General features: G+C 44.3%; 1 protein-coding gene across 24 annotated transcripts in view; it reads left to right on the top strand.

The window, feature by feature from the left end:
• The first annotated feature begins 785 nt into the window (after positions 1 to 785).
• CSNK1G1 (casein kinase 1 gamma 1) overlaps positions 786 to 11720 on the top strand; it is a 229751-nt gene continuing 218816 nt past the window's right edge. For all 24 annotated transcript variants that reach the window (XR_012415037.1, XR_012415035.1, XR_012415038.1 and 21 more), the window contains exon 1: positions 786 to 971. The gene's annotated coding sequence lies outside the window, so the exon portion shown is untranslated. The remainder of the gene's footprint in view (positions 972 to 11720) is intronic.

Here is an 11720-nt window from a genome sequence, read left to right as displayed (position 1 = left end):
TCTGTTTTGTTTTGTTTTGTTTTCCTTTTCCCGAGGCGCAGTCTCAAGAAGTCCTGAGAACATGTGCCCTACTCTCTGTTTTAAGGATTAAAGTAAGTGTCGAGTTACATTGAATCTTTTTTGCCTCTTCCATTTGGCTAGGTTAATTCCAGACCTTACACAAACACGTGCAGCTCTTACAAAATATAGGTGAAGACAAACATTTTTCTAACCATTCGTCTTCATGGGCTGTCACAGGAGAACTAAGTGCATGAAAAAGCTTTCACAACATTGAAGGAAATTAAAAAAATCTGGTTGAAACACAATTAAAAATCCACAAGAGGGAGATGCTTGCTAAACCGTTAGAAAACAATTCCCTTGAGGCACCTGAGAGAGGAGCCTTACGTACAGCCACTGGGTCAGCCACGGGATTGAGGGTGGGAGGGAGCAGGAGTATATAGAGATGGGGGGCTTGGTGGAGGAGTACAGTTGAAGGGAAAAGCGGGATGGGTTTCGTGCCTCTGGCAGCGAAGCGTGTACTCGGTCTAAGATCTTGGGCAGAAGGTAAGAGCGTGTTGCCAAAGGAGAGCTGAGTGCTCCCGATATATCTGGTAGTCCCAGAAGAAATGGGGGTGGGTTTCTTTGAAGGCACTTCCGCTTAGCAACCCCACGCGGTTGCTAAGGAGGGGGCAGCCGTGGGGATAACCCGGAAGTGATGGTGTCAGTTTATCGCTGCCTGCGCAAGGATTCTCCTATTAGGCGCGCCAGGGTACTCTGCGGCTCCGGGACGAGGGCGGGGCCACGCTAGTGGTTCCGGTTCGGCTCCAGCCGCCCCTCGGCTCCTAGCCTTCCCCCTCCCCTCCGCCTTCTCCCCTCCCTCCCGCTCCTGGGAAAGAGAGAAACCACCGCTGCGGGTGGGTAGAGAAGCCCTCCGCGCCTCGGGGAGGGGACCGGGCCCGCCTCATTTGCGCCTTGCAGCACTGCTGGATCAGGTACCTGCGCCGACTTCGACGGGGTTCTGTAGGCTGAAGTCTGAGCGTGTGTGTGTGTGTCTGAGGGGATTGGTGGGGGGCCCTTTCCTGGGTGTGGGTGGGGGACGCCGGGATCCCGGGTGGGGCGCAGTCTGGCGTTTGTGTCTGTGGAGGGTTGCGGGGGCGGAATGGAGGGGCTGAGGGACACGGCGGGTGGAGAGTTTCGGTTAGCGGGGTAGAGGTAGGCGGAGGAGGCGCCCCTTCCGAGAAAGCCGACTTCGGCCGTTGTGGACCGGGAGTTTGCCACCTGGAGGGCTTACTCTGAAAGGGGGAGCATCCTCCGGGAGCCAAAAGGAGGGCACAGATCTCGTCAGGGTGGCTGGGGCAATCCCGTGGTTCCATTGCCCTCTTTCCCTACCCACTCCGCTGGGACAGAGCTGGACTTCCAGGGTTGTGGGGGTTCTGAGTCGGCTGGGCACCGCGGGGAGCCGCCCTTGCGGAGCTAGGGCACAAGAGTGGGTAATGAGACCTCCCTCTACCCAACTTCCGTGCGCTTCCCCCACTTCTTCCTTTACTGTTCCCTCGCCCCCACGTCCTACAGGAGCAGTGTCCCCCAAGTGGGCAGGCATCACATTGTAAAAGAGAGTGAAACTGGGTTTGTTGCCCCTAAATTATACTTAAGATGTTTGGAAAGTGCCTGAATGACATATTCAACCAAGTCTCCCAGCTCGATATTAATTCCGGTGTAAATTACCTTAGAAAAGTTGAATTCTGAAAAGCATTTAACAATAGGCTAGTCCAGGTGTAACCTTGTGTAGTAGTTGTACGTGTTTATTTTTTAAAAAGGGACTGAGGAAACCATATAGATGTATTAGAGGTCTAGGCAAGACATGTTGAGGCAAGGCTTTTCCAACCTCTTTCTTACCTGCCAGTAAACCTGCCCTAATTTAAATGAAGTAGAAAGATCCTCTTCATTTTTGTTTCAATCAATGACTGAATGCTAGGTGCTGTGTAGTGATGTCTCAGAATAGATATGTGAATTTTCAGAGAGAAAATGAATATTCTGCTGTTGAGCCTGTGTCTTAATCTTTTAAGGAGATAATTGTGGTCAAGTGGAAGTATTGGCTTTCAGGCAGATAAATCTTGGGTTGAACCTAGACTATGCCAGTTGCTAGTTACTGATCTTGGGCAAGTCATGGAACGAACCTACCAGAGCTTCCGTTTCCTCATAAGTAATATGAGTTAAAATTCTTACCTGTGTTATAAGTAACCACCCATTTTAAACGGAACCACCTTTGAATTACAAGATAAATTATCATCATTAACCATACACAGTCAAGGCAGCCCAGTTTTGTCAAACGAGGTTTGAGATAGGAAGGCAACTGGATAATACTTCAAAAAAACGTATACAATAGGACTTTCAGTGTCTTCTCGAAATTGATCATAAGTAGCATGAAATTCAATTATCAGTAGTTTCTTAAAATTCAAAATAATAAAGTAGAATGTGACACATTTATTGAAACGAGCAAAATATATTTTATAGGTTTTTCTCAGCTACACCATATTGGTGTTTATAGTATAGATTAACACAGAATACATGAAAAAGTAATATATGCAAATCTTAACATCACATGTCTCTTTAAAGAGAATTAAGACTGGGGTGTAAAATAGAAAGTACTTTTTTTGTTTGTTTGTTTGAGAAGCAGTCTTGCTCTGTCACCCAGGCTGGAGTGCAGTGGCGCGATCTCGGCTCACTGCAACCTCAGCCTCCAGGATTCAAGCGATTCTCCTGCCTCAGCTTCCTGAGTAGCTGGGATTACAGGCGCCTGCCACTATGCCGAGCTAATTTTTTTGTATTTTTAGTAGAGACAGGGTTTCACCGTGTTGGTTGATCTTGAACTCCTGACCTTGTAATCCACCCGACTCAGCCTCCTGAAGTGCTGGGATTACAGGTGTGAGCCACTGTGCCCGGCCTACTTGTAATTTTAAGGTGAAAATCATCATCATCATCTTAGGCAGCAGCAGCAGCAGCATCTCTCATTTCAATTAGATTTACACTACTAGAAAAACTTATATAATATTCAGAAAATAAATGAAAATTGAATGAATTTCTGCCTTTAAATCGTTCCTTATTACAATATGGAAATAAATCCAAGAAACATGAAGTCTGTTTTTTATTTATTTTTAGTGACAAGGTCTTTCTCTGTCACTTAGGCCAGAATGAGTACACTGGGGCAATTATACTCACTGCAACCTCAAACCCCTGGGCTCAAGTAATCCTCCTGTGTCACCCTTCCAAAGTGTTAAGATTACAGGTGTGAACCACCTCACCCAGCCCATGAAGTCTTTTTCTTTTTTTTTTTGGAACGGAGTCTCACTCTCACCCAGGCTGGAGTGCAGGGGCATGATTTCGGCTCACTGAAACCTCTACCCCCCGGGTTTAAGCGATTCTTCTGCCTCAACCTCCGGAGTAGCTGGGATTACAGGCACATGCCACCACACCCGGCTAATTTTTTTGTATTTTTAGTAGAGATGGGGTGTTACCGTGTTAGCCAGGATGGTATCGATCTCCTGATCTCATGATCCACCTGCCTCGGCCTCCCAAAGTGCTGGGATTACAGGCATGAGCCACCGTGCCTGGCCGAAGTCTTTATACTCATTTGTTTTGTGGATTTAAAATAATATAGTTATGTGTCATCTATTATATGTCAGATTTTCAGCTAATGTAGTTTGCTTTTTGAGGTGACTTATAGTTAGTAATTTTCAAATGTAATTTATACTCAGAGGACAAAAATCAAATAACTTGCTGTAATAATAGATGTTTGTGAGAATACAAAGTTTGTAATTCAGTATGACCTTTTTTGAGAAGTTCATAGGTTTTGTGTACATTTGTGAGAAATTTTCTTTTCTTTTCTTTTAGGCAGAGTCTTACTCTGTTGCCCAGTCTGGAGTGCAGTGCCCAGGCTGGAGTGCAGTGGCGCAATCCTGCTCACTGCAGCCTCCGCCTGCTAGGTTCAAGCAGTTCTCCCACCTCAGCCTTCCAAGTAGCTGGGACTACAGGTGTGCGCCACCATGTCCAGCTAATTTTTGTGTTTTTAGTAGAGAAGGGGTTTCACCATGTTGGCCAGGCAGGTCTCGGACTCCTAACCTCAAGTGATCCGCCAGCTTTGGCTTCCCAAAGTGCTGGGATTACAGGCATGAACCAACACACACAGCCCTGAGGAATTTTCAAGTATATTTCTTCCCCGTATCTCTTTTATAAAGAGTTGAAATTAGGCCGGGCCCGGTGGCTCATGCCTGTAATCCCAGCACCTTGGGAGGCCGAGGCGGGCGGATCACCTGAGGTCAGGAGTTCGAGACCAGCCTGAGCAACATGGAGAAATCCCATCTCTACTAAAAATACAAAATTAGTCAGGCGTGATGGCGCATGCCTGTAATCCCAGCTACTCGGGAGGCTGAGGCAAGAGAATCACTTGAACCCGGGAGGCGGAGGTTGCGGTGAGCCGAGATTGCGCCGTTCACTCCATCCTAGGCAAGAGCAAAACTCCATCTCAAAAAAAAAGAAAAAAGAAGAGTTGAAATTATGTTTTGTGATAGTTACAGAGTTTTGGTAAGGTTATTCAGCTTTCTTTTTTTTTTTTTTTTTTTTTTTTTGAGACGGAGTCTCGCTCTGTAGCCCAGGCTGGAGTGCAGTGGCCGGATCTCAGCTCACTGCAAGCTCCGCCTCCCGGGTTCACGCCATTCTCCGGCCTCAGCCTCCCGAGTAGCTGGGACTACAGGCGCTGCCACCTCGCCCGGCTATTTTTTGTATTTCTTAGTAGAGACGGGGTTTCACCGTGTTAGCCAGGATGGTCTCGATCTCCTGACCTCGTGATCCGCCCATCTCGGCCTCCCAAACTGCTGGGATTACAGGCTTGAGCCACCACGCCCGGCCGGTTATTCAGCTTTCTAACTGGCTCTTCTGAGAGTGTAAGATCTGTATATATCTAAGTTTTTTGCTGTGTTTTATTTTTTATTTTTATTTTTTATTTTTTTTGAGATGGAGTCTTGCTCTGTCACCCATGCTGGAGTGCAGTGGCACTATCTTGGCTTACTGCAACCTCCACCTCCTGGGTTTAAGCAATTCTACTGCCTCAGCCTCCTGAGTAAGCTGGAACTACAGGCATGTGCCACCACGCTGGCTAATTTTTGTACTTTTAGTAGAGATGGTGTTCACCATGTTGGCCTTGCTGCTCTCGAACTCGTGACCTCAGGTGATCCACCCACCTCGGCCTCCCAAGGTGCTGGGATTACAGGTGTGAACTACTGTGCCCGGCCTGCTGTGTTTTCTTGTATCATTTTTTATCATCCTTTAAATCTTTTTTTTTTTTTTTTTTGAGGCGGAGTCTTCACTCTGTCGCCCAGGCTGGAGTGCAGTGGCACCATCTCGGCTCACTGCAAGCTCTGCCTCCCGGGTTCGCGCCATTCTCCTGCCTCAGCCTCCCGAGTAGCTGGGACTACAGGCGCCCGCCACCGCGCCCGGCTAATTTTTTGTATTTTAGTAGAGACGGGGTTTCACCGTGTTAGCCAGGATGGTCTCGATCTCCTGACCTCGTGATCCACCCACCTCGGCCTCCCAAAGTGCAGGGATTACAGGCGTGAGCCACCGCGCCCGGCCCATCCTTTAAATCTTGAAGTTGAGATCGTATGCTTTGGTAAAGCTCTCAGAAACTCTCACTTTTTCCCCTGTCGTCTTCTCAAACTTTAATACTGTATTAATATTTTTAAAAATCTTTTTTGTATTTGAGATGGAGTCTCTGTTGCCCAGGCTGGAGTGCAGTGGTGTGATCTTAGCTTAGTGCAGCCTCTGCCCCCCAGGTTCAAGCACCCCTCCTGCCTCAGTCTCCTGATTTACTGGGATTACAGGTGTGCGCCACCATACCCAGCTAATTTTTGTATTTTTAGTGGAGATGGGGTTTTGCCATTTTGACTACGCTGGTCTCGAACTCCTGGCCTCAAGTGATCGACCCGCCTCGGCCTCCCAAAGTGCTGGGACTACAGGCATGAGCCACTGTGCCTGGCCCAATAATCTATTAATTTTGATATAAGAGATAGGGTACTAGCTGCTAGAGTAAAAAATTCTATTTTAATTGTGTGCAATGAATAGAGACGGTTAGAGATTTCTCAATGACCACTTCCTCTCAAAGTCTGTGGCCATTCCAAGGATCTTTGCAGTTAGTTTTCAGTTAGGGAATTTGCTTGTCAGGAAATCTGAAAATGACTAAACCTTTGTTTATTATCTCTCTCTTGGATGACCTCAGAAAGTTTTAGGAAAGATTAGAAAGGTTTATATATGTACCATATACTAGAATTAGATAATGAACAAAATGCAGCTAAATTTATTGGTGCTATAAAATCAGGAGTGAATTACTGTGAAAATGTTATTAAAAAGTCCAGGCAGTGCTTTCTTTTTACTCAAACCAAATGAGTATTCTTCCAGAGCTTATTTTTATTTTAAAGCACATTTCTTTTATGGAGCTGTGATTTAGTCTCTAATAAGGATAAATAATCATTGTAAGGAAAAAAAGGCTGGTGTCATAGATTTTAATACTACATATTGATAGAAACTGCTTCAGTGGTTTTAGGTAAGTGTATTTTCCTGAAAGAACTTTTGAATTTGTGGAATGATAGTTTTTCTCTTTTTAACAGCTAACTCGTCTTTACTCATTTCTGCCCAATATAGAAGCTCTGAGAAGCTGGGAGGAAAAAAAAAAAAAAAAAAAAAGAATGAATTTACTTCAGAATTACCATTTTAAGTTTTGGAGATTACTTATTTGGAGAGCAAAATTGGATTTTGACATTATTGGGATTGTGTTCAAGATGGACTCAGGAAAAAAAACTTAGATGCCATCTGTTTCAGATTCCTTCTCTTCCAACCCCTTTTATGTTTTATGGCTTTGTGTTCATCAGATTATTTTGTAAAAATAAAAATCCTCAGTAGATTTAGGTTATATAATATCAGCTCTATCAGTGAACATGTAACCAAAGATCTTGCATTTTTATATTGAGTTATACAGGATGATGACAGATATTGTTTAAAGTTAATTGTTATTTCAAACTATATGAATGGTAGCTTCATGCATCTTTAATTCTCACTGTTCACTTGATAAACCATTTTTGTAAGTAGTGTTTAACATAGTCCACTTGTTGATGGAAATTGCTTAAAAAATTGATAAAAAGATATTTTAGATTAAAGCTTTATTCACTTGATGTCTTAAAACCAGAAGAGAAGCTTCTTCTGAGGATTTTTAACTTAAAATAAGCTTACTTAAATTTACTCTCTCAGTAGTGGATTTTATCTTACCTCTGTGCCAGTTGCTTAGTTTTCTTTTTTTTTTTTTTTTTGAGACGGAGTCTTGCTCTGTCACCCAGGCTGGAGTGCAGTGGCCGGATCTCAGCTCACTGCAAGCTCCGCCTCCCTGGTTCACGCCATTCTCCTGCCTCAGCCTCCCGAGTAGCTGGGACTACAGGCGCCTGCCACCTCGCCCGGCTAAGTTTTTTTTTTTGTATTTTTAGTAGAGGCGGGGTTTCACTGTGTTAGCCAGGATGGTCTTGATCTCCTGACCTCGTGATCCGCCCGTCTCGGCCTCCCAAAGTGCTGGGATTACAGGCTTGAGCCACCGTGCCCGGCCGCTTAGTTTTCATCTAAATGTGTGCACATAGTTGGCACTTTTCATTTGGGATTTTTTTAATTTTTAAATTTTTTTTTTTTTTTTTTTTTTTTTTTTTAATTTTTAGGGACGAGGGTCTCAGTGTGTTGCTCAGGCTGGCCTTGGAACTCCTGAGCTCAAGTGATCCTTCCACCTCAGTCACCTGAGTAGCTGGGATTACAGGTGCTAACCACCATGCTAGGTTCATTTTGGATCTTAATTCTGAGGACAGGCTTTTGGGTTACCAAGCTGTAAAAGACCAAACTTGCTGAAGTTATAACCTTAACTTAGCAGACCAGAAAGACTCAATCATCTCTGAGAAACTGTGAAATAGCACTAGTGTGGTATCCCAGAAATGGCCTAAAGAGAGAGCCATCTGGATAGAAGAGAAGCCATGCTTTGTCTGCAGCAGGAATGTTCTGATGAGGCAGAAAGACAGATGGACTGTCCCCACACTATAATGTAGTCTGTCCCTCACCTGGAAGCTCCAAGTGGGGAGTGTAGTTATAGTGGGGGTTGGGGTGCTAGGGGTGGCAATTATTCCTTAATAATCTCTCACCCATCACATTAGAAGTGTGGAAATACTGAGAAGAGGGATATTCTCTTAGTTTTTGCCTTTCCCAAAGATGTCAGATGAACAGGTAGCCATTGCCCTTGCCACCAAAGGGGAGAAGCCTGGGTACTGGGTAAGTCTGTCAGAGAGCTGCAGTTTGATGTCTCCATCAAAATGCTACATAAATTTGCCAGGGAACAGTAGCATTGGATCCCAGTGGATTTCTGCTGCTTATACATTCTAACTCCTTAGCCTAGAAAAAGGGGCATTTAGGACTTTCTGAATGAAAGTTATACATTTACTTCTCTCTTGATACTTTTTTTTTTTTTTGAGGTGGAGTTTCGCTCTTGTTGCCCAGGCAGGAGTGCAGTGGTGTGATCTCGGCTCACTGCAACCTCCACATCCCGAGTTCAGGCAATCCTCCCGCCTCAGCCTCCTGAGTAGCTGGGATTACAGGTGCCCACCACCACACCTATCTAATTTTTTGTATTTTTAGTAGAGACGGGGTTTCACCACGTTGGCCAGGCTGGTCTCGAACTCCTGACCTCAGGTGATCCACCCGCCTCGGCCTCCCAAAGTGCTGGGATTACAGGTGTGAGCCACTGTGCCTGGCCAATAAATTTTAAAATACACTTTAATTTCTCTGTTGGCCATAATGAATGATGTGAATTTTTTTCCTTTTTTTTTTTTTTTTTTTCTTTTTGGTGTTTGAGTGTCCATGATAATCACCGGATCTCATTTTAGCTTCAGGATAAATTGCTAACCACAACTGTGATCAAGCACTTCCCAGCTGGAGTTCTTTTCTATTTCCTAGAGGTCACTCTCTGATGTGGGTGCTGGTGAGCAGAGAGAAATGACCAATACCAGGAAAAGGCAAGGAGATTAAAATCTCTTAATTTCGTTTTCACTTTGCTAGAATTTTTGTAGTCTACAGTGGCAGTATTTACTATTTGAGATCGTGTCTGCCTTATTGTGTTTTTATCATTAATTTTTTTTAGAATACTTTTAGATTTCTGGAATAATAGAGCAGATAGTACATAGAGTTCACTGTGCTTCTCTCCTCCATCCCCCAGTTTCCCCTATTATTAACATCTTGCATTAGTGTGGTTCATTTGTTTCAATTAATGAAATAATGTTGATACGTTATTATTAACTATAGCATCTGGTTTACAGTAAGGTTCACTCTTTGCATTGTACATTTTGTGGGTTTTGACAAATGCATAATGACATGTATCCACCGTCACAGTTTCCTACACATAGTTTCATCACCCTAAAAATCCTCTGTGCTTTACATCCCTCCTCTCCTCCCTGAATTACTGGCAGACACTGACCATTTTACTGTCTCTGTAGTATTGCCTTTTCCAAAATGTCATACAGTTAGAATCATATAACATAGAGCTTTTTAAGACTTTTTTTTTCCCCCACTTAGCAATATGCATTGAATGTCCTTCATGTCTTTTTTTTTTTTTTTTTTTTTTTTCTGACATGGAGTCTTGCTCTGTCACCAGGCTGGAGTACAGTAGAACGATCTCAGCTCACTGCAACCTCTGCCTCCCAGGTTCAAGCGATTCCTCTGCCTCAGCTTCCCAAGTAGCTGGGATTACAGGCACTCGCCACCACTCCTGACTAATTTTTTGTATTTTAGTAGAGACGGGGTTTCACGACGTTGGCCAAGATGGTCTCGATCTCCTGACCTCGTGATCTGCCTGCCTCGGCCTCCTAAAGTGCTGCGATTACAGGCATGAGCCACTGTGCCCAGCCTCTTCTTGCTTTTTGTGGCTTCATAGCTCATTTCTTTTTTTTTTTTTTTTTTTTTTTGAGATGGAGTCTCACGCTGTTGCCCAGGCTGGAGTGCAGTGGCGCGATCTCGGCTCACTGCAAGCTCCGCCTCCTGGGTTCACGCCATTCTCCTGCCTCAGCCTCCTGAGTAGCTAGGACTACAGGCGCCCACCACTGCGCCCGGCTAATTTTTTGTATTTTTAGTAGAGACGGGGTTTCACTGTGGTCTCGATCTCCTGACCTTGTGATCCGCCCGCCTCGGCCTCCCAAAGTGCTGGGATTACAGGCTTGAGCCACCGCACCTGGCCTGCTCATTTCTTTTTATTGCAGGATAATTTTTCTTTTCTTTTCTTTCTCCTTTCTTCCTTCCTTCCTTCCTTCCTTCCTTCCTTCCTTCCTTCCTTCCTTCCTTCCTTCCTTCCCTCCTTCCTTCCTTCCTTCCTTTCTCTCTCTCTCTCTCTCTCTCTCTCTCTCTCTCTCTGTCTTCTCTTTCTCTCTCTCTTCTTTCTTTCTTTCTTTTTTTTTTTTTTGACGGGGTGTTGCTATTTTGACCAGGCTGGCCTTGAATTCTTAGGCTCGAGCGATCCTCCTGCTTCAGCCTCCCGAGTACCTTGGACTACAGGTGCACGCCACCATGCCTAGTTGGTATTGCTGAATAATTTTCTGTTATATAGATATACCACAATTTGTTGATCCCTTCACCGTTCGAAGGACATCTTGGTTACTTCTAGTTTTTGATAATGATGAATAAAGCTGGTATAAACATACATGTGTAGGTTTTTCTATCATTAAAAGTTTTCAGTTCTTTTGAGTAAATACCCAGGAGTGTGGTTGTTGGATCGTATAAGACTATTTAATTTGGTAAGAAATTGTCAAACTGTTTTCCAAAGTGGTATACCATTTTGCATTCCCACCAGTAATGAATCATGAGAGTTCCTGTTGTTTCACATCCTCACTAGCATTTGATATTGTCATTTTTTTCTTTTTTTGGATTTTACTCATTATCTCATATATATATAGTAGTATCTCGTTTTAATTTGCAGTTCTCTAAGATGTTGGGCATCTTTTCATATGTTTATTTGACATTTCTATATCTTTTTGGATGAGGTATCTGTTCAGGTCTTTTGCCCATTTTAAAATAAGGTTGTTTGCTTCTTGTTGAGTTTTTTTTTTTTTTTTGGAGACGGAGTCTCGCTCTGCCGCCCAGGCTGGAGTGCAGTGGCCGGATCTCAGCTCACTGCAAGCTCCGCTTCCCGGGTTTACGCCATTCTCCTGCCTCAGCCTCCCCAGTAGCTGGGACTACAGGCGCCCGCCACCTCGCCCGGCTAGTTTTTTGTATTTTTTAGTAGAGACGGGGTTTCACCATGTTAGCCAGGATGGTCTCGATCTCCCGACCTCGTGATCCGCCCGTCTCGGCCTCCCAAAGTGCTGGGATTACAGGCTTGAGCCACCGCGCCCGGCCTTCTTGTTGAGTTTTAAGTGGTCATTGTATATTGTGGATACAAATCCCTTATCAGATATATTTTTTGCAAATATTTTTTCCAGTCTATGGCTTGTCTTTTTATTCTCTTAATAGTACCTTTCATAGTGCAAAAGTTTTTAATTTTAATAAGGTCCAAGTTAACATCTTCTCTTTCATCGTTAGTGCTTTTAGTGTTATATCTAAAAACTCATTTGCAGCCAGGTGTGGTGGCTCACGCCTGTAATCTCAGCACTTTAGGGGGCCAGGGCAGGCCGATCACCTGAGGT

This window comes from Macaca fascicularis, chromosome 7, assembly GCF_037993035.2.
Source record: "Macaca fascicularis isolate 582-1 chromosome 7, T2T-MFA8v1.1".
In the NCBI taxonomy this organism is placed as follows: domain Eukaryota; kingdom Metazoa; phylum Chordata; class Mammalia; order Primates; family Cercopithecidae; genus Macaca; species Macaca fascicularis.
The sequence above is the reverse complement of the archived record's forward strand: the minus strand, read 5'-3'. Positions and strand labels throughout refer to the sequence as shown.